Genomic DNA, 23,954 nt, shown 5'->3' on the forward strand with positions numbered 1-23,954 from the left:
AATATGGCTAGACGCCAGCATGTAACTTGGCAAGTGATATATTTGCACTCATGACATTAATTTTGAATTATACCTCCTATCCCACATACGATTTATACCCAAGTCAAATTTGGCTGTTCTAATATGTAAGGTGATTAATTACGTTTATCAACGGAATTATAGTAGTGTAGTGGAATTTGAACCCTTTGTTTTACACTTGGAGACCTGTAATGTAATCTAGGTATATTTTTAAACATAAATGTGATGGAAAAACTGTACTCGTAGTTAACAGTTTGACTAATGGTAATAAATATGTCTATAGTCTGTATGATGGAACCTGCCTCCTGACCGTCTACGTGGGACTAACCTGAACTGTATAAATTGACCAGTTTCCAGGTTGACCCGTTCTGGAAACAGGTTACATACAAAATATATTTGCAATTGAATATCGTATATCTATGACTATAAATGGTTTGTGTCAATTATTAAAAACTTAGTTATTCGCATACAAGTTTGAAAATTTACTATCATTGGTCCTCTCATTCCGTATCTGTTATCAAAAACAACCGAATGAAAATATCGACTATTCGATATATCGAATGAAACAATCTATATATTGCATTATCGATATAATGATTGATATTTTCATTCGGTTGTTTTTGACAACAGATACGGAAGTACCCCTCTCACAAAGCCACATTCATTTCTAGAATCAATGTTAGCGCATTCGACTGGTTAGAGGAATCGTTCACTACACGATTTACTATCTGAATCTGTATTTAAGTCACATAACTAATCCGAGCACACAAACTTAAGGAGTAAATTTTTTGGGTTTATAGTCGATGACAATGAATCCATGTACCAGTGATTATTATTCGTATGGTCGCCATTTCAAAGTAAAGTATTAAAGTATTAAGAATTCCACTTGGATAGCATCACAGATTAAAGAGTGAACACTTTCTAACACTTTAGTCACATTTTCTTTAAGCTGTGATGCATGTAGCTCTTCATACGGTACTGAAAAAAATCCTCATCATGCCAACCAAGTTTTTCCTGGTTTTGGTCATTCTTACTTTTAAAATGATCCTATATATTAAAAGCAAGCATTTCTTGAAAACTCTTTTACTCAGCTCGTGTACATCGCAGGGAAAATATACGCATACCGTTAGAACGATAGGAAATAGTAGATGTGCAGAGTCTTTTTAGAAAATAAAATATGCTAAAAATAAGCACAAAAAATTGCAACGATTGCGTAAAGGTAGTGTTAACGACACGAGTAAAAAATGCCTTAAAAACTTCTACGAGTGTCGATAACACTATTTACGCGAGTTGCGTTCACTTCTTTACCTACGACGGTGTTTTAATTACAAAAATCACTACTCATAACTTCTAAGAGAGGTTATGTTTTTGTTTATAACCTCACATTGCCACTGACAGTGAAGCAAGGAATCAAATACTAATTCACTAATTGTACCAATCAACAATTAAATTGACCTGAACAGCTGATTAGTTGAATTTCGAATCATTACAATTTTGCTTCTCCTCTCTCAATCCTTGAACCTCATTGGTCCGTTATCCGTGTTGTTATTAGTAAAACTATGCTGTTATGAAAGTAAACAATGCTGTTATGAGATACTTTTCAATTCTAAGAACTGTACTGAAACGGCTACTTTAAATAACGGTCGTAGGTAAAAATACTAAAGGAAATTACGTGGGTCTTAAGGGTTGTCATGCTGGTGACGAAATAACAACAAAATATACACAGAAAATCAAAACAATTGGAAACATTCCAATAACATGATTTATTTACAGCGTGGGGTAAAAATAGAGAAGTATACATGTCTTTGGTCAAGTTTTCGACCAATGGATGAACTCTAGTACTGTACCTACTTATAAAACTCGAGTGGAGAAAAAACTATGAAGATCAATAGTGTTTTGTATAAATTACCAACTCTATTTACACTTCAAAGATTCCAGTTTTAACGACTCGTATTATGAATATAAATCTAATTAATTGCTCACAAAATGCATACAAATTGCATAAGCTTCGTCTACTTACCGAAAAAAAACATACATTGACACAAACCGACGATAAAATTACACACTTTGAACACTTTTCAGTCTCGGTCTGGCTCCAAACCGTCAGATTCCAGCCGTCTAATTCGTGGAGATCTCATTAATTCGTGGATATGACGCGACATTCGTCACCCGACCACTAATTTGTAGCTCTTGGTGTAAATCGTGCATTAAACGGTTTCTGCCATCGGCTGTCCTCACCTGCTTCGTTTCAGGTTAAATTATGGACTGATGTTTAATTGGCTTAATAAGTAGCGATATTCGTACATTTAATATTTTTTGACTCCTTGTGTTGATTTCTTCTATTTTCTTTCTCGTCGTATACATGGTATAGGGGAAAGTTTTGTTTCCGTCAACATTTTCAAGTTAGATTTTTCGGGGAAATGGTCATTTTATGTTTCTTTGAACCCAAAAAAGTGGTTTTTCGAAGTGAGTGTGTGGTGATGTACAGAGCTACAGACACCTGTGGTCCAGTTTTGTTGGAATTTGCAGTGTGATCTGTACTAATCTTTGAAATCTTCAGGAGTGTTTCGATGTTTTTGAATTGTTTAATAGTGATTTCCTCTTAAAATCCCATAAAACTACATAAAATCAGATTTTACAAAAACGGCTCCAAACGATTTTGATTAAAATTTGGTATGTAATGGGCTTTTTAACTGAAAACAAAATTGTACAACTTCCAACTATATTATTACTGTTCAAAAGTTGTTTTCCCGATAACATATTCTGAGTTACTTCCATCCATGCTTATGATAAGGGTTGTGGATAATCTAATGGGAGAAAGTATGTGTCAGATTGCAGATACATTTAATTATTTAATTTGTTAGACACTAACATTATTACTGCGACAAAATGTGACACATAGAACTGTTTCCTGCGCATGGTAAGTTCAAGGAACGTTAAATTTGTTACAATATTGTATGAATCAGTAAATTTTCCGATTAAAAATCATAGCCAGAATGTTTACGTCTATCATGAATCTCTGTTTATCTATACTCTAAGCAATATGGGAGCGACCCACAACGTATGTATTTAATCCAGCGTACAGGGTCACTCCCGTATTGATACAATTTCAATATTTGTATATTTGATTTGAACAATACTTTTTTGGAAATGTGAAGTCATAAGTAAGTCATAAGTCATAAGTCAAAAAACATATTCAGTCAGTAGAAAACATATTATTTGCTGAGGTGTTTCTACGTATATGTCATACTAAATGTTTACTAATTTTACATCTACAAAAACTTTTGAATGATTGGAAACAGTACTAGTTAATGCCACTGTACACTTTTTAGTTTTCATCTGAATTAGTTACACTATACTAGCGATTCCGTAGGTTTTTAAATACGTTTTAGCTATGGTGTAGAAGAATGCTACGAGGAAATAAACATACGTTTTATGCCAGAAACCTCATTAATTCTTATAGCTTGAAAAAATAATGCATAAACTTGTAGCAATGAGAAACTATATGGCGTATCGTAAAAAAAAATATAAAAATAACTTTTTGGGGGTTTATTTTTGTCAAATCAGTCGCTTAGAAAATGGTTTTAAGGAAGTCAAGAAAAATGTAAATTTTTATATCGAACGTTTTTCAGAGTAAATGAGGATTTCACTCAAATCCAACCGTGATTTGAAAGGACCGCTCGACGTTGATTGCAATACAATTCTTCCAACTCTAATTTTAAAGAGATTTGTTTCAGTCTGGTTTTACAAGTCTTTAGTAATCCTTGTTTTGGAGTTTTGCTGTAATTAGGTTGCTGATGAGTTGTAATAACGAATACAATTATTTCATGTTATTGTTGAAGGTATAAAATTCCCGATTTAGGAAAAAATCAACTTCAATTAGAAGTTCGATGTTTCGAAAACTAGTTTGGAGCAAACTCCATTGATGGGTTTATCTGGTTATAGTATAGGCCTACATTATTTTATAACGATATACAAAATAAAATGCGTAAACCAGAAAAATAGAAAAGGTATAAACCCGTAACTCGTTTAATTAAAAAGAAACTTTGGATTATTAATATACAAATCGTTTGTAAAATGGATACGTTATATGAATCACGCATGCGTCCTAAGTACCTGGGTGTGTTTATGGATATTAGAACATAAACGGTAAGTATCATAAACATAAACAAATGACATCACCGGCCCAAATCTTATACTAATAACATTAACATATGGTTAAAATATTTTTTGACAATTCAAAATAATATATGTTTACTTTCGGGCCAGTGGCGTAGTTTGTCCATGCGTATGATACATACCGTTTCTGTTATAATATTCGTGGGTGAGTTACCAAGAACCTAATTCTTCCACTGATTTCTAAGGGAAATCGCTTAGTTCTTAGCTAATTATCGGTATTAATGTAATGGGGTGAAATAAATGTTCTTTTGACTTATGTAACTCTCGTTTCTTTTTTACATACATACGCTTTGCTGTTTTCTACATAGTGTGTAGGTTACTAACGTGTAGTTATGTTTTAAGACTAGACGAAGGTGTTTTCAATCTTAGATTTTTTAAAAAGTTCACTTTTCACAATTGTTATGGCTTTTCCAATACAATGTATTATTTTTCAATTTTTGAATAAAGAACTTAAGACCTATCAAGACTATATACTGAGAAAAGAAACTGTAGAATCCATAGAGCATTCTAATTATATCTCTTTAAAAAGGATTTCAACATATTTCTCGTTTTTTTACAACCTTTATGGAGCCAGGCTACAGCCTGGAACCTTTTTACACATCAGGCTAGGAAAGTCACTGCATTATCACATAGGATTTTGGTGATCGGTTGGGTTTAAACCCGAGGCCACGTGGACAGAAGCTCCCCTACTAACTAGACTAGCCCGCTACAAATGATTCGTTATTAAATAGGTCTATGTTCTAAAACACGCCATTACGTTAAATACAAAAATTAGTGACTTAGGTTGAAAATCCTTAAGTACATTTCTTGATCAACTTTCTTTTCTAAGAGTTTTAGATTAGAGCGGATAATTTCCGTTCGGAAGATCCTCTTCTACAAACCTCAAGTAATCCATAGAGGAAATTTGCATAGTTAATTTCAAGAACCTTCTTTCAAACAGCGTCTGTATTCAATTAAAATACTAATTTCGCCGCTTTAATCCTTTCGCATCACTTCTTGCTTTGAAGTGAATCTGCTTCGCCTCGGAGAGGAATTATTCGAATCTAGCATTACACGGAGGTAAGTTAAATGAATTCTGTTACAATGTAAGTGGGTTTATTACAAGTAGTGTAAAATGGTAAAACAAATTATAGAAACAATTTAAATTAGGTATAAGATAAATTACAATTTATAATTACACCCACTGAAAACCTGCAGGCTAAGCGAATTTCCATTTGTTACTAAAATATCTCCAAAAAAATATTCAAAAATTAAATAACATTAGTTTAACAAGTAGGTACTTAAGTTTGCTGCCACGGGGGAAGGTAATGAAATGTTTCTTACGAAATCGTAATAAGTATGAAATAATACATCTTTCAAATAAGATCAAAATATGTTCAAAAATAAATAAGCAAACTACATCAAAAACTTATTTCCCCCTCAGAATATCATAAGAATTTTATCATTATAGTTTTATAGAACTTTCTCCTTAACCACGATTAGTGCAAAAACAACGATTTAATATACTGTACAAAAAACTTAGTTTTCAAGATGTACAAAATTGTTTGAAAAAAATTGGGTAATGTTATGTTTTAAGACCGCGTTCTCCAAGTCAGAGCATTCCGTTTTGGAATCTTATTTATATTTGAACGAATTGTGTTTTTGGCTTCTATGAGCCTGAGAGACCAATTATTGTCCTCAAAATACTCGTTTTTCGTCTGATTCACATAACAAATTTCCCATTGGTGACTGGGATCATACTATGTGAATGGGGTTTTATGGCTTACAAATTGGTTTTTTTTTAATTTTTTTTACCCAGAAAAACGAAAAATTCCCCCATTTCCCTCCATTTTTAAAACAAATAATATTTAGTTTTTTGAAGAGTTTTTGCACGGTTATTGGTTGCAGAGAACATCTCAAATGTTGTAAATTTAAAATGAAGCTTTTTTATGGAGAATAAGTAAACTATAGCAGTAAGCTTGATTAGGTATATATTTTGATAAAACGTGGCATATTTACCTATTTTATTCTAAGCCATTAACGTTTCACTAAAGAACCCACTTTACCCTCTCTGTAGCAGCAAACCTAAGTGGTTAAGCATAATGTTAAATAGGGAATAAATCTGTAATGTTTAAGGGAATATTTCATGGAAATCCAATCCGACAAATGAAAATACGCAAGTTTGCTGCGAATGTGGTATTTAACCCCAAAACATTGAACATATGTCAAAAAATGAGTATACATTGTTTTACAGACATTATTAACATTAAAGACTTACAAAACAACATTTTGAATGACGATGGTGAAATTGAGTTTGTAAAACCAGCGCTTCCCTTACACAAAGAAGTCAAGGAGTCGCCTACAAATTAAATTTGCCGCGCTCTACTGACTACAAGTTGACTATAGATAAAAACTGCTTTTTGTTTGAACGAAAGTGATTTTGCGCTCGACCAAGCAAGTCATTGTTGTCACCTTTCTATTGTTTGTGGAAACGACGATTAGCAAAACAATACCAGTTATTGGCACCTGACTTTAGATTACTTGTTCATTCCTGCTTTTTTGGTGGAAGTTTTGGTGGTGATTGCGGGATTTAAACCAATGCCTTTATAATACACTTGCCAACATTTCACTGCATGACATCGCACAATGTAAAACGATTGTAAAAATGGCTTTTGCCGTAAAAATAAATAAGTAAATAAATGACAAAAAACTAATGCCTAATGGTTTAAAAATACCCTTTTAACAAGACCGCAACGAACAAATCTTATAATTAAATATTACGACAACGTTGTCTCTATGCTGAACAATCATGGACAATAAATAGGAAATAATAAAGTAGCCTAGTTTAAATCAACCTTGATTTTGCTTATAATATACTAATAATTATGTTAAATGTCGTTCGCATTTTTAGTTGGTTTTCTTCGCATGCTCATTGCAACGTTTGTATTGGCTAAAAGTAAAAAATACAAAGTCAACAGTGGCACATTCTAACGGAAACTTCTGCAACTACTAGTCCTACAATGCCTGGCACCATTTCAAGAAGCAATCTGTGGACACAGCAGTTTAACTTAAACGAAATCAATGTCAATAATTTTCCAAACATAATTTATTTCCCAATTCGTAGTTAACCGTATATGTTAAATAATAATACCGACAAAAAGTGTAATTTTTACCCAGAGTAATTTTTCCAGTTAAACAGGATTTCGGGCAGAATAGAAATCTTCAGTGATGAAATATATTTCATAGACCTGAATACACTCATGACATTTGACCAAAAAGTTTTTCACACAGTAAAATTACACATTGTAACTTTCATCACATATTTCCTTAGGAGATAACAGGTATTTAAAGACAAGTCTTAACAACGTGCTTGGCTCAAATTTCCAGTAACGGTCCCCAAAAATTGCCATCGCCAAAAAACACTTCGCAACAATGGTCAGCGTGAAGTGAAAAAACGGCGAAACTGAAGTCACAATGGCGACGTTATTCAGTTAACCTGTCACGTGATTCAGAAATGTGGGGCAGGGATGCCAACTGTACAACTGTAAAATACAACGAGATATTTTGATGGATGATTTATTCAGTTTAAGATAGTGATACTTTTCTTAAATATTTCATTACGTCTAGAAAATTCATAAAATTTGTGGAATAAATATTTATTATCCAAAACATACTCAGGTAACAAAACGATGACCAAACTATACGTAAAGTAAAATAATACAGTTTTTTAAACGTAACAGTATGCACATTTTGTTATTGAAATATATTACATAGTATGAGAAATATATATTACAATACCACTAGTAACTGTACTGTAAGAATATAGCTGAGTGTGCGTAAATACATTTTCACCCATAAACAACCCCAAAAAAACTAGTAAGATGGCTTTACAACTCTAACATACGGTATCTTAAAAATTCATTGTATAACTTTAAATTACAATAAAATATTACTATTCGGCCGTATTGCCCATATTAACTTATTTTTCGCTGTTTAATGAGTGTATGTAGTTGCAGCCAAGCAAAAAACAGAGTTGGAATTTTATCGTGAATAAAGCGAAAGGAGTGATGGCAACGCTGTAAATAATTTGACTAAAAGTGGAATGCTTCAATAAGGCAAAGGGATTATTATTTAACCGCGTAAGCAATACTAACAAAATTAACAAGAGACATAACACGATTCCATATGCTTTTTTTTAGCGAATTTCCCTATAGGGAAGTAGCTATTACCGTAGGTGGCATGGTAAGACCTAGACCCGGGACCGATTTACTTTCTCATTTTGATGTCCCCAGAGGCCAAAAACACCATTCGTTCAAATTTTTATATATGTATATATATATATATATATATATATATACTTATATATATATACGTCCGTGAACGCGATAACTTGAGTAATTTTTGTCCGATTTTGATGAAATTTGGTTTGAAGGTGTAAGGCAGGATAAACTTGAATGAGTTCGCGAACCAGCACGATCGGACCATGGGAACGGGGCTTTACGGGGGGTTTTATGGGGTAAAAATTGGTTTTTCTCACTTTTGACCCTCAAAACACAAAATTTCCTGATTTCTCTTTAGACCGTTTTAAAGAGCTTAAAAAACAAATAATTTAGTATATAAAAGTATTTTTATTCGATTATAAGTAACGGAGAAAATTAAAAAGAAAATTGTAAATTTAAAATTCCCATGTTATTCTTATGGAGAATATTGTCAAATGTTGTAGTTTGCTTGTTTATGGATATATTTTGATCAAACTTGGCAAATTTATTGATTTTGTACTAAGCTATCAATATTTTATACTCAAAAACACACTTTATTAGTTTCCTTGTAGCAGCAAACCTAGTGTTGTTAAACTTGTTAAACCTTATGTTATTAAAATATATTTAACTGAAAATCAATTCAGACAAATGGAAATTCGCTTAGTCGGCAGGTTTGCTGTGGCGGGGGTATTTTAAACCACATTGCCTAAAAGAAATTTCGGAAATAGTTTGTAGTGTATGCATAGAATGCGCTTTGACAATGGTATTCAATATAATAATTGATATTACCTAGTTTAATGTATCTAATATTTATGTGCAAACACTTTTATTAAAATGAGTAAATCACGTACAATAAAATTATTTAGTTAAAATATTAAAAGTAATGGTAATAATATTTAGTCACCATTTTTTCAGGCAAACATAACTCGTTATAAAATGTACGTGAAAACCCAAAGCATTTAAATCGGGATAAATCTTCTTGTAGTATCCAAAATCAGTGGTAAAAGATACTAGTGATACAAGCATATGAATCTAGTTAAACATTTCTAAAAGACTTTTAAAAAATAAAAATATGTTGATAATCACATCTAGCGATTGTTTATCATTTTCAGGCCAAGATCAGAGGGCCAACTCGATGTAAATAATGCATTAGCAAAGTTAAATCAATCACCGAGAATAGATGGAACGGGCGAGACCCATCCACACCATCCTCATCAGCATATATCAAGGATAGGGATCTCAGCACTATAGGCTACCATCATTGATTATTATTATCATTTTAGGCTGCAGCTATACTATTTTATACTCATTTCATCCCATAAAATGCACGCCTGATTGTCTTTTTATAACGCTAAACCAAAACATACAATTATTTATTGAATACTTTTTTTATGTGTAAATGAAATCACTTTTTTAGCATAACCTAACCCATCTGGGATTAAAAGGTAAAACATAGCTAGTGAATTGGACAAAAATCAAAACAAGAAAGTACGAACTGGCTCGACTGAATTTTGACCCAATGAATTAATTTTTAGCGCAGTCGACAAAGGATGCAACACATCCTACGGTTAGAGGTAAGCCAGACAAAATGCACAATTGGAGACTTTTTTCCAACACCTTATATTCTTTAAACATTTGATATTCCATTGTTAAGGAAATAGTGGAAGTAAAAATCTATGGAAGAGACAATTTAAATGATATATTGCATTTCTACTATGCGAATACACAATGAAAAAAATAAAAACAAACTTGTGCAGAAAATATACTAATATTTCTAGACTTTTGTAGTTTAAAAGAAAACTTCAGTTTTGCTGAGAGGAAATTACCTAACCTTATAGTTTCCACACTAATATAGTATAACAGGAAAATATTGGAGGGGGTTTTGGTGAAAAACATTAAACGTTTAACCATTCAAATTCAAAGAAACGTTTATCTTAATCAAAAGTAATACCAAAAAAGAAACATCAAAATTTGAAATTATTTAAAAACACACCAAAATAAAAGATTGCTTTGTTAAAATTTCACACAGCTCGCCCCTGCAATAGACCCTTCATCCCCTTGAATATTAAAATATAGTTTGTATTCTGCGAAGGCACAATCTGACATCACCACCCCAAAACGTGACTCTGCGGCCGCAAGGGATTATGGGTTTGATTTTATAATTCAACGAATAAAAAAGTTTTTCCCATCATTGGGTAACTACAGGTTTTAAATACTCAAATTAAATACTGTAGGCATAAAAATACATTTGGAATAGCCGAAGGGATTTTACAGATTGTCTCGAAATCGATAGTAAATTAGAAAACGTAAGGTTACTGACTGATTCATTTTGCTTTTTAATTATAAGTAAATAAGTTAAGCTTTTTGGTCCTAGGACGCTAGGCACAAGCCCGGGATTGTTTTCACATCACTTCTAGACCTAGGGGTTGCGGCATTATCACTTAGATAAACTCCTTTGGTGATTAGGCGGGATTTTAACCCGGTACCTCAGGGACCGAAGTTCCGCGCTCTAACCACTAGACCAGCTTGCTCCTCCGAATAAGTGAAGCTATAGCGCAGCATCTTTGTCATTGACGCATAGGTACCATCTTACCAGACAATATTAAAATAGCCGTAAGCAATGTTAAGGCGTAACGAAATGCTTAGCTACTTTAAGCTGTATACTTAGGTATTAAATCCAAAAGTAATAGATAGGATAGTTGATCAATAACATAATTTTATCATACGTGACCGCTGTTTCAGTGATAAAAAAAAGAAAATAGCTGAATGAGCCACTCACACGATTGTTCATTTGCGCTGCTGTCAAAATTATATTTTCTTTAGTGTTTGATACTATTGACATTTTATTGGACATAACAGCTTTTATACCTGAAAATTAGTTAAGTTTTTGTCACTACTTAGTGGTTTTCGCACTCCACAGAAATAAGTAACCGACATCTACATACTCTGTCGGCGAATCCACTCAACTACGAACATTTTTATCTTAAAGCTAGCTAAAGCTTGATCATAGAATTTGGTATTTCTACTTTTTTGAACTGTGTGAAACTTGTATATAAAAAAGGGGTTTCTACTTTTTTTATTGGCCGAAGCTTAAAACATACATGAACTGTTTACTTAAAAAAGGGCCGAATCTTGAAAATATATTTTGAGATTTCAACTTCTATCAATAGGTAATGTTGATAAGTAAAAGAGTCCTCAAGATAACACCCAGGCTTCATTAGCTTATAAACTGTCCCCGTAACAGGGAGAATTTCTGCGACTATTTGCCATTTATTTTCTGCACTTTCATGTCCGGAACTTCCACGTAACACTATTGAAGCATGAAGAGTTACTGAGAATGCGGGAAATCGATAAAGGGGGAAATTTGATAAGAGGATTGCGTTTCTCGATGTATCCGTCGAAACGTTCGGTAACACAATAAACTGTGGACTTTGCTGTAAATGTGTGGATTTTTTGTAAATCACGCAAAACTAACGAAAGCTAAAACTTGGCCAAGAAAATGAACGCGAATCGTTTTTTTTTTGTTTTAATTAGTTTATATAAGAACTGCAGTACTGTGTATAACATACTTTTGTTGAAACTGCAGATTATCCAACGACCTATTTAGTGCCATTATGATTTTTACCCGTTCTCATTTAGAGTTGGCCTAGTTCATTGAATAAAATATTGCCGATTTCAAGTGTTTACATAATGCCATCAGGTTATAACCTATATTGGTTCGGTTACTTAAATGTAGGTTTTTACTATGTCATTTCTTATTAATAAAACTTTCAATTTTAACAAACATGATAACGACTGTGTAACTATGTTTACATGTAGCAAAATATACTTTGATTGATTTATAAATAAGTACAAAAACCCCAAAAATCTAAATTTTGGAATTGAAACTAAGTATAACAGTAAACAAGGAAGGTTGCTGCAAAGAAAACTGTTTGAATATCAAAAAATTATGGCAGTAAAAATCGTTCCGAAATTCTAAGAATGTATTTATAGTTATTTACAAGTGTAGAAATAAATGTATTTCTACCTGCTGAAGTTAAAATTTTTGTATTCTTAGAATATCAAACGTAGAATATAAAGTGTATTGGGTGCTGAATACATTACAGTGATAAATTATAGGGAAGATTCTTCACAAGAGCGCAAACGTGTGAACGGAATATATTGAGTTTACCGAACACATCAACAGTTTCAAATACGAAAAATCTACCACAAATAAATAATAAATACAAAGAAATAACTTCAGTTGACATAAAAACGGGTATGTTGAAGTTGCTATGTAAGTAGAACAGAGTAAATTTTTAAATGTTTTAATTTTAAATTTTTAATTGGGACTAAATTTTTAAATATTATGCCTAGAGTGTGTTATTTCAAGAGAGGAACCATTTAATTAGTTTATATATTTTTTTAATATGCGTGTTTTAAATTTATCAATTGAAATTAAGATATTTTGTTACTTTCTGCTGTCTTTTATAATGATTTTTTAAGGATAGATCCAACATTTTCTGTTGCGTATGGTACACAGATTTTAAGTTCAGGGAAATTCTCCTATTATTAATTAGTTTTTAAACAAGGAGTTCAAAGGGACTCATGACAATTAAGGAGTTCAAAGGGACGTCCAATTTAGAATTGATTTCCAGAACGCAAAATTATCAATAGAAATGCAATGCTTGAAGACTCCAGTAGATCACTATTAGAACACCAATAGTTGCTTTAGTTTTTATCGACTTAAGGCGAACCCAGTGTATCAACTTACATAGTCGTACAGGTTGTGGCTTTACAATCAAGACTGTTTTTTACAATGTTTAAGGAGTTTGAAGATAATAGAACATGAGATAATGAAAAACATATTATTACATATCTGTCCTAAAAAATTGATACTCAAAATATGTTGTGTTTTTAAGTGCAACTATACATCGCAAATTAAATTTAACAAAGTAACAAAAAACCATCTTTGGATAAGATCAATTATATCAATAACTTCAATCCTTTCTTTGTTAGGTTAAAGTATTGTTCTATTAATGTTTCGCTAAAAGTATATGTAATTTAATAAATAATCTGCGATACATTTCAAATTTATAGGAAATGGTTTAAAAAAATGTTTTAGAAAAATGAAATTTTCAAAAGTACTTAGAAATAATTAAATGCAAGTTTAAAAACCTTATTATTAATATTTGGATAAATCATAAGCATTTTCTTTCAAATCGGGTTAAAGACTTTCAACGAAGTAGCACATTGAAAGCTAGCTATGTACCGAAAATGTACCAATTATGTACCAAAAATGTACCGAAAATTTTGAGCAAGATATATTTAAATAGCTTCATGTCAAACCAAAGACATAAAGGTTACTCCGACAGTTAGCACTGTTGACATTTGCTTTACTTGTAACACAATGGTAACTAGGTAAGGTCAACTGTGCTGGATTAAAGAGGTCACTCTAATACGAGTCAAGGTATGTGACTAAAGTTAGTCACAGTGAGCAGCTCACTGTGAAAGGCACTGTGAAAGGCTCGGTGAAAGGCATTTCTTCGAAAATTACTAGAAAATAATGTGAGTCTCTTAGGAATTCTTCCGTAAGAATGTGTCCGGTCAGCCACTGTTCGGAAAATCATTATTTCAGTAGGCATCACTACAATAGGTATAGCTTCGAAAATATTGCTCCGAAATTAATGCACCACTAAGGCACTGCTCCGAAATTCACTGCTCAAAGTGTGTTTCGAGTGTCTTAGGAGTTATGTTTTTGTGAGGGATGCCTTGATCTCATAAGGCGTAATAAACATACAGAATTTCATTAAAAATACTATCTACAAACATTTTTAAAATGGTAGTTTAACTCGTACGTGCACGATCAAAAACTATCACTTCTGCTTTCGCGAGTAGACAATATTTCGAATGAATTAAATAGAATGTGGATTGACATTAGCCTTCATTTCTTGGGTAAATTCAGAGATAATTAGTTCCCTTCTAATCGGCATTGAGCTGAAAAATAGGGTTTGATCCTTAATTCTTATTTGGGTTGATATTTGAGTTGTAGGCGAGTGTGGGAAGTTCCTCGAGTACAGCAAAGGCAGTTTGCACTCGCGTTACACATTATATTTTCCTACAGTTACTATAAAGCATATAAATAATTAGTCTTTCAAACACCGTTCAACACGTTTTTAGGTTAGGTTGAATCCATTGAACGAAATGGGAAACGCTGCACCAGCTGATCGTAGTCGTAATATCTTTAAGTGTTACCAACTTATTTTCAAGCGTACACGTATAACGTGCCCAATAAAAACATGCTGTTTTGCGTTGTTTGGTTGTAATACAGGTGTGCGGCAAAAGTAAGTAGTTGCAGCAATTAGCAACATTCTGTGCTAAAATCAGTGCGAGGAAGGCCAACTTGTCAGGTGACTGTAGGAAAAATTAATTGTAATCGTACAATTCTGTAACGAAAAAATATTTGAAGTAGTAAATCTACATAATTTGCAGATAATCAGTGTTTATATATATATTATGTTATATACAGGGACGCTTGAAAAATTAAAATACTCTTTCAAGTTAAATTCACAACGGTAAAACAAATTAGAATCACTTTAGGTAATAAAAACAATAAATGTAAGAAGGGAATTCATCCGGGCTTTCAACAAAGCCGGCCAGGGATTCGACATAATGGAAGAGAGATTTAAACATCTATCTCTGAAGTTCAGGGCCTGATTTAATTGTATATATTACAAAATATATTTTCTTTAATGAACAAATGTAACTTATGATGTATAATGTTATAATATATATGAAATTGAACGAATGGGGTTTTTGTATCTGGGAACCACAAAACGAAAAAGTAAATCTGTTTCAGACCTAGGGTAATAGGTGGGCCACTGTAATATCCTATATAGGATATTCGCAAAAAAATCAACTATATTACAACATTTCCTGTACAGTTAATTTCTTATAAAAAATTAACTACCTGGAAAATCTCTCTCATGGATCGGGTTAAGACGGTATTATAAGGTATATTTGTGTACAGTATCGCATTGCCGCTTTTAGGCCTCCTCTATATTCATGGACTTTATCTCGACCAGATAAGTCGAACTTAACCCGTCAATATTTTTGACATATTTAAATGGAATATTTGGGGAAAATCCAGCAAGTAAATGGAAATACGCTTAGTCTGCAGGTTAGCTGCATTGGGGGTATTTTTACTTTAGACCTGATAACACCCAGGAATTTCAAACACTGGCACTTTCACTACAGAAATATCGCTCTCACGTTTTCCGAGTTTTTTTCACTCTTTTCCGTAACCCCTGTAAGAAATTCACTGAGTAGCGGCAAACAGAACCGTGACGCTAATGTCACAGTGACATCGTTACGGAACTGAGAAACGTCACACAAGGCACGTTATGACGTTTAGAGTGAACGTGACGTATTTTACTCTTCAACTGTCGGACGCGTGAATCCGTGTTGATACGTGGTTAAGAGTTGTCAGTTGTTCCGTGAGTGGGAACAAACTCAAACTGGAACAAACAATTACCACCTCTGGTACAAACTGGGTGGTTGAAATCAGCCAAAAAATGTGTTCCACTTAGTTCAAAAAATAAGGTTGTATTATTTTTTTTGTCACACCTTCACATCGTAGGACGCTAGGTTCTAGCCCGGAACTGTTTTACACATTACTTCTGACCAGTCCTAGAGGATCATCATCACATACAGGTAGATAACATCCATTGGTGATTGGTGGGATTTGAACCCAGGACTTCTGGCTTCGAAATCTCGAGCTCTACCACTATACCAACTTAATCCCAGAGGGTGGGACGAGGTAATAGGAAATCGTGATGATTTAAGGAAATTACATTTTGATCTAGAAATAATTATGGTAGATCGTCAGTTCTTTTAAAATGTCAACTAGTCCTGCGTTCAAAGTGAAATTTGAGAAAATCCTATTGTATTTGGAATGAATTAGGTATGCATTTTGTTACGTCGTGAGTGAGTCGTTTGAAATAGAGCAACTTATTCTGTATTAAGGTAAAATAAAGACAGAGAAGCCGTATCTTAAATATAGTTTCACGTTCAAAATAGACACAAAAAATTTGTTTTGTGCCAAAGTTGGATTAGGTAAAAATGTAATTGTTTGATATAAATACGCCACAAAATCCAAATTCCTCCTCCCTCCCCCCTTCCAGTAATTTCCCTTTAGTTTTCTTTGGTTAACTTTTAGTTTCTAATCCAAAGGAACTCCTCCGACCCCTGAACAAACGATCAGTTCAAACACACAATCTAAAATACTTCTATCAAGTGAGAAAATATATACCATAAATATAGTTACAACACTGTCCGGTCGAGAATATATAATTTTAGTTCCTTTTTTCTATTCAACATAGTTTTTAAATAATCCCTCGACGACGCTTAAACCAATAATGTAGAACAAAACCATACCTTCTCAGAATTTAAATCCGTGACTTGGGTGCATATTTAAACCATATCCTCAACATTTTACATTTATAATTTTTAACCTAAATTCAGTATTGGTGGAAACTACAAATATACGCCCAATTTAGAGTATTTCATTGACCACTTTATACGTCAACGTCATAAGAATACGTACATATTAATAAAGTCATAAGTTTGTTAAAAATATCCAACAACAGAAGGTACTTTTCCTGTTTATTCCTGTGTAAACAAAATTAATATCGTTCAGCGTCTGCAGTTGACGTCTAGACATGACGTGCATTGTACTGATGTAATTTTCTATTTATTGTCAACCAAGTTTTTATGCTTCCGCTCGTACTGCATTTTACATGTTCCATAACTCTATGGACTTGAATTTTATTCAAATTTAACTTGTTATTTAAGAAAACTTGTTTAGTTAAGAAATTTGGAAATAGTTTGATTACTTTTAATAATAAATCCTATACGCCAATCTCATTTAGTTTTAGTTAATTTAAATAATTGTATTAAAATTTTATGAAAATAATATCTAACAATTTAGAGTTAAAAATTAATGTATTAGTATGTCAATGATATCAGAATTAAAATACTCACCAATTACAAAGGGATTTGTAGTAAAAATATTCAGCACAAAAATTACATCTTTCAAAAATATTAAACAGACAATAGAAGTAAAAAAAACTTATGAAAGAAAAGCCGAACTTTTTCATTAGAAACAATAGCGAAACTCTAAAACACAATGATTACTGATTACTTCATTAGAACTTTAAGACTGTTTGAATTGGAAATCTCGGATTAAATTCAATGATTGCTTTCGCATTTGTTTCTTTTCTCAAGAAGTTTCCAAGAATAATCTTTCTTTTCAAACTTTTAGAAGTTATACCATCTAAAAATATAGTGCATCATTAGCGGATGTTAATACAGTTATTTTAATAACGAGTTGATTTTGGAAATGAATGATTCGGCGAAGTTTTATAACGAAACGATTATCGAAACTCTTGTAAAACGGCATTAAATATCAAATAATTAAAATATATTTCAATTAATACCCCCGCCGCAGCAAACCTGCAGACTAAGCGAATTTCCATTTGACTGATTGGACTTACACTGAAATGTCTACTTAAAAATATAACATTTATTCTTGATTTAAATAGAATTAGTTTAACAAGTACTTAGGTTTGCTGCATCAGGGAGAATAAAACTGTTTTTTTTATAAAATGTGAATAGTTAGTAAGAAATAAAAACATTTTCCAAATTTGATCAAAATATGTTCACAAACAAGCAAACTACAACAGTTTACTTATTCTCCATAAGAATAACATGGGAATTTTAAATTTACAATTTTTTGGAATTTTCTCCGTAACCATTAGGCGCATAATAACGCTTCAATGTACTAAATTATTTGTTTTTTTAAGCTCTACAAAATGGTTTGGAAAGAAATTGCTAAATTTTATGTTTTTTGGGTCAAAAATGGGAAAAACCTATTTTTACCCCATAAAACCCCCCGTAAACCCCCGTTCCCATGGTCCGATCATGCTGGATCGCGAACTCGTTCGAATAAACGTAGGTTTACACGTTTGTACCGAATTTCATCAAAATCGGATAATTTTTGCTCGAGTTATCGTGCTGACAGACACACACACATATATATATATATATATATATATATATATATATATATATATATAAATAGATATATATATATATATATATATATATATATATGAATTTGAACGGATAGTGTTTTTGGCCTCTAGGGACCTCAAAACGAAAAAAAAAATCGGTCCCGCGTCCAGGTCTTACCATGAGTACTACGGTAATAGCTTATTCCCTATATGGGAAATTCGCTAAAAACTATTATTCATTTTATATTATTTCACAATTGAAATGAACTTATCTCGGAATTGAAGGTTTGAGCTATATTTATGACAAAACTGTACTATCAATTTGTTTTTGCAAAATATTTCTAAATGAAAAAAACATGTTCTGACTGAAAATTTACCATCTAATTGAGCTATTTGACGTAAGTAATTTATTCCTAATTTTTTTTGCAAAAGCAATTATTAAATTCATACAACGAAGTGTTTCACGACTCGTGTTTTTTCCAACGTTACAGTAAACAAGATAACGTATTTTTTAAGAATTGTAATTCAAAACATATTAGTATATAGTTTCATTGTTTATACATATCGTACAAACACATTATTACATTGTCCATTGGATACAACATTACATTTTACAAAGCTGATACGGAATTTAAAAATAGGTTGAGGAAGTAAAAAAGATCAAAACAAATAATTTATCAAATAATCACAAACATCAAATCGACGCTTGGACAAAAATCAGATAAAAACAAAACATAAAACAATCCAATGTGTTTACATAAGGGGAAAATACTAGAAAATTATCAAAAATTCACATCATCACCTTCTTGATTACAATGAGTTCAATCTACAATGTAATATGTACATGTAAAACGATATCACGAAAACGGGGAAGCACGCCATTATCATTATTAAGAACCTTCCATTAGGACTAATTCAGCGTGCTTTTATGCATATTGGACCGTTATCAGAGATTTTAAATTCCCTAGAATAAACACAACTAGGTAGAATAATGTCTATAGAGTAGATTTTAAGTTACAGTTGTGTTTTTATAGTATACTGTATATGACATCCTTTTAGTCCGTGTACAACATTAGCTAAGCAAGTTGAGAGTATTAGTTTGTAAACGGAAATTTTTCAGTTTATCAATTTAATATCAACGAACATTAAACGGCAGATAATCAATCAGCTGTTTTTAAGGTACGCGCGCACTGCGCCGTCACGGCCGTCACCGCCTTTTTCAGGGGGGGTGCGCGCACTGCGACGGCACGGCCGGCCGTCACGGCCGTCACAGCATTTTGGACTGATGTATTTTGCAGTTGAGTTGTTTTGCTGTGAGCAGTGAGAGTGTGGGAGCTATGGATATCGACGAAGACGTGGTAGTAGTTGGATTAATTTTAGGAGAAGAGGAAGAGGAAGAGGAGAGGAAGAGGAAGAGGAAAGCGAGATTTTGGATACATAATATAAATAGAAAACGACTAGGTTTTGGTGAATTTCACACATTATTCCCCGATCTTGTAGAGGACGATGACAAATTTTTCCAGTACTTTAGGATGACCCATGAAAAGTTCGAATGTCTACTTCGATACCTAGAGGAGAGTCTTTTTAGACATGATACAAAGTTCCGATGTCCAGTCAAACCGAAGGAACGATTAGCTGTTTGTCTAAGGCAAGTACTAGTGAAATAAAAACAATGTAAGAAGTTTATATATTAAACTAAGCTATCTCGTATTAATAATTGAAAGTTAAATTCACAACTACTAAGCTCCAAAATTGTGGAAGCTAATACTCTGACGGTTTATCTACGTTATATGACTTTAAATTTTGAATATTACTACAGGTTAAGCTAAAAAATAAAAAACACAATTATTTTACGGCAAAATTTTATTTTGAAATCAAACCACAAAAATACGAAACATTATATACTTAAAAATTATATAATATAGAATGTAATTTACTAAAAACTTATAGATGTGTAATTTAAGTTTAAATTTGAAAAATAGTGAATCATCGATTGTCAATATTGTTAAGTAATACATTTTTTAATAGACTACAATAATGTAAAGAATGTTATGATAACAATCACACTTTATCTAATAATCAGTACAATTATTTAACTAAACCGGTACACTGAATGGCAAAAGTTTTATTTCATAAACCTTACCATAATTATAAAACATATAATAGAGAATGCATTTTACTAAAAGCTTGTAGATATGTAATTGTAGTTTTAATATGAAAAAAATGGGTAATCATCGATTGTCAATATTATTAAGTAATACATTTTTAAATAGACTACAAAAATGTAAACAAAGTAATAATAAAAATCACACTTATCTATTAATCAGTACAGTTAATTAAACTGGTATACTGAACAGCAAAAGTTTTATTTTCAAGTCAAACCATAAAGAGAGTAAGGAACTATGGATATCGACGAAGACGTGGTGGTAGTTGGATTAATTTTAGGAGAAGAGGAAGATGAGAGGAAGAGGAAGAGGAAGAGGAAAGCGAGATTTTGGATACATAATTTAAATAGAAAACGACCAGGTTTTGGTGAATTTCACACATTATTCCCCGATCTTGTAGAGGACGATGACAAATTTTTCCAGTACTTTAGGATGACCCATGAAAAGTTCGAATGTTTACTTCGATACCTAGAGGAGAGTCTTTCTAGACATGATACAAATTTCCGATGTCCAGTCAAACCGAAGGAACGATTAGCTCTTGATACTTTTCAACAAATACGATTAGTTTAGAAACATCCATCTCCGAGCACTAGCGTATTTCTACTGCTGTAAACTGCGTCCGTCGCGTCCGTGACGTCCGTGCCGTGGGGTGCGCGCACTGGGACAGCACGGACGTCACGGACGCCGCGGAATTGTCCTGAGATTCGCTCCTCCGAACTTTCTGACAGACGTCGGTGGCGGCGGTGGCGTCCGTGACGGCCGTGCCGTCCTAGTGCGCGCACCTCCATTACATTAAATGGGAACGACTTTTGGAAAAGGCCGGCCGTGACGGCCGTGACGTCCGTGACGGCGCAGTGCGCGCGGGCCTTAAACGGAAATTTTTCAGTTTATCAATTTAATATCAACGAACATTAAACGGCAGATAATCAATCAGCTGTTTTATGTTTGGGCTAGTATGTTTTCTGTGGTTTGGGTTAGATAGATGTTTATTGATTGCCTTAACTGCTGATCTATTAGGATATTTATAGAAGATGAAAAGGGCTTATTTCGAATGAATAAAACATATCGACAATCTGAAAGATATTGAAGCTAGATCTGTATGAAACATTTGGGGCTAAAATGTATATTTTAGTTTTTATTTAGCTGTGTAGCTAAAGAATTAGTGGTATTAATTGTGCTTGCTTGCAATTAGAAAGTTGCCTGGTTAATCCTAATAAAAGACGTTTTTTTCTTCAAAATTTCAGTTAACACTCAACCTTTAGGCATGTGCGAATTAAAATAATTGGCCTGCCATGTTAGTCTAATATCCGTGGAACTCTAGTCTAATGTAAAGAGAAGAGAAAGAGTCAAAAGTGTGTTATGTAAATTAAATTTAAGGTTTCTAAGTTCCGTAATTATATCATATTTTCACTGAGTAATTGTATAGGCCTACATTTATTTTGAAATATTGATTATTTTTACGATAAGTAAATAGAAATATATCTAATCACATTATTTCAAAGATATATTTACACTTAAGCTTATATAAATATAAGGTAATGGTGATGTAATTTACCCATTGGATATGTTGATGATTGGACTTTTCAATCGAAATCGATCATAATTATAACTTTTCATATTTATTTTTAGTTTCCGTAAAACTAATAATACGTACGAAGCAGATTGGTACGATTATTTATACTAAAACCGTCTCAAACGACACATCCACATAACCTTTGAATTTCAAATTAAGGAAGACATTGATGCTACTTTGTAAAGGTAACGCCTGGAATCAATCCTTGGCTGAACAATACAAGGATTATCCAGGGATATCAAACCACTGGTGTGTTAATAATCTGGATAGAACACCACACACGCTGTCAGATAGCTTTCCTTCAGTGAACTAAGCCTGTGATATACAGGTATTGTATTATAATACCCAACAATATACATCTATGTGTCTACTTACTTTACGCCGTACAGAATTGGTATTGGCTGGTGGTTTACCTGTAAAAAAAACATGTGTTAAACTACAGGATTATCCGATGGTAAATAAGGAAACAATGAGGAAGTCTTTATGTGGATTCAAGACTTAAAACTTAAGCAGTTTACTAAATGAGTTTAAACAATATACAACGGTTTAAAATCTGAAAATAGTTGTCACACTGCTTAACGCTTTGAATTGAACCCAAAGGATTATCCATGAATTTAACTATGCCTATTATGATTATGTTTAGTAAATATTATGAGTCAAATCCTCCAATTTCTATAGGTTCACCTATTGGTGAAGTTTGAAGTTGATATTTTTTTCGAAGCTTTCACTCGTTTTGTCCACATCAACCCGAATAGTCTACCGTATATATTTACTTTCTCGCAATACATACACATAAACATATCATTAGTAGCTACGTTCAGTACTTTCTCAGGCCATAAACAAATTTATGGCTAGTTAATAGTCGATCGAAAGAGGCTGGCAACGTAAAAAATTAACCGAGAAACAGAAATACTTACATAACCAACTAGTATCGTGCATTTAAATGCTGAATTTTTTCGTTTTTTTCGCAAAAATATACTCTTATTTTCAACAGTTTGACCTGTGTTAAAAACTGTAGTAGGAGTTTATTATAGTAAGTTATTATTAAAATTCTCCCAGTAGCGTGATTTATTGAACAACCATCTCGTTCAATTAATCTCATTACTATTTTGCATGAAGATATGTACGAAATTTATCCAAACAACACACACAAGATATTGAAACAATCAACAAGTGAGAAGTAAAACAATAACAATGGGAACTGATACAAACATAACCTCTTGTGTCAACAATATAGAGACAATAACATCAGCAAACAATTCGGCAGCGAGCAAACATAACGATAAGTTATAAGGGGCAAATGAACCGTACAAGCTGTTATATTGTGGAGTTATGGACACATTAATTATGTTATACGATAAAATAATGCTCTACAGTATGAAAAATCCGTTATATCAGTTATTGCGAATATATTAGGTAATCTATGGTAGTATTTTGTCTTAGTCATTGAGTATTTACCTTAAAAAGATATTCAAACACAATTGTTGAACAAAAGTAGTATATTTCTGGAACTGGTACACCATATCACCCCCATGAGACCTATAGGCCTAAATTTGTTTCATAATGACCAAATATTTTCTTCAAAAATTTAACCTCAATTTTTTAATCCAATATTGATGAGGATTTCTGAATTTTGCTACCCTACAGAGAAGTTAGATACCTTCCTGGGATTACACTCAAATCTTTGCCAAATAATTCAACAATAATAATTTTAAGAAAAAAATAATGT

At 32.6% G+C, this 23,954-nt stretch overlaps 1 protein-coding gene across 2 annotated transcripts in view; it reads right to left on the reverse strand.

The window, feature by feature from the left end:
• LOC128993903 (carboxyl-terminal PDZ ligand of neuronal nitric oxide synthase protein-like) overlaps nt 1-23,954 on the reverse strand; it is a 304,439-nt gene that overhangs the window by 189,722 nt on the left and 90,763 nt on the right. The gene's annotated exons all lie outside the window — the stretch shown is intronic.

Source organism: Macrosteles quadrilineatus, unplaced genomic scaffold (assembly GCF_028750875.1).
Source record: "Macrosteles quadrilineatus isolate MER2022 unplaced genomic scaffold, UCM_ALF_1.0 Scaffold_5__1_contigs__length_97177068, whole genome shotgun sequence".
In the NCBI taxonomy this organism is placed as follows: domain Eukaryota; kingdom Metazoa; phylum Arthropoda; class Insecta; order Hemiptera; family Cicadellidae; genus Macrosteles; species Macrosteles quadrilineatus.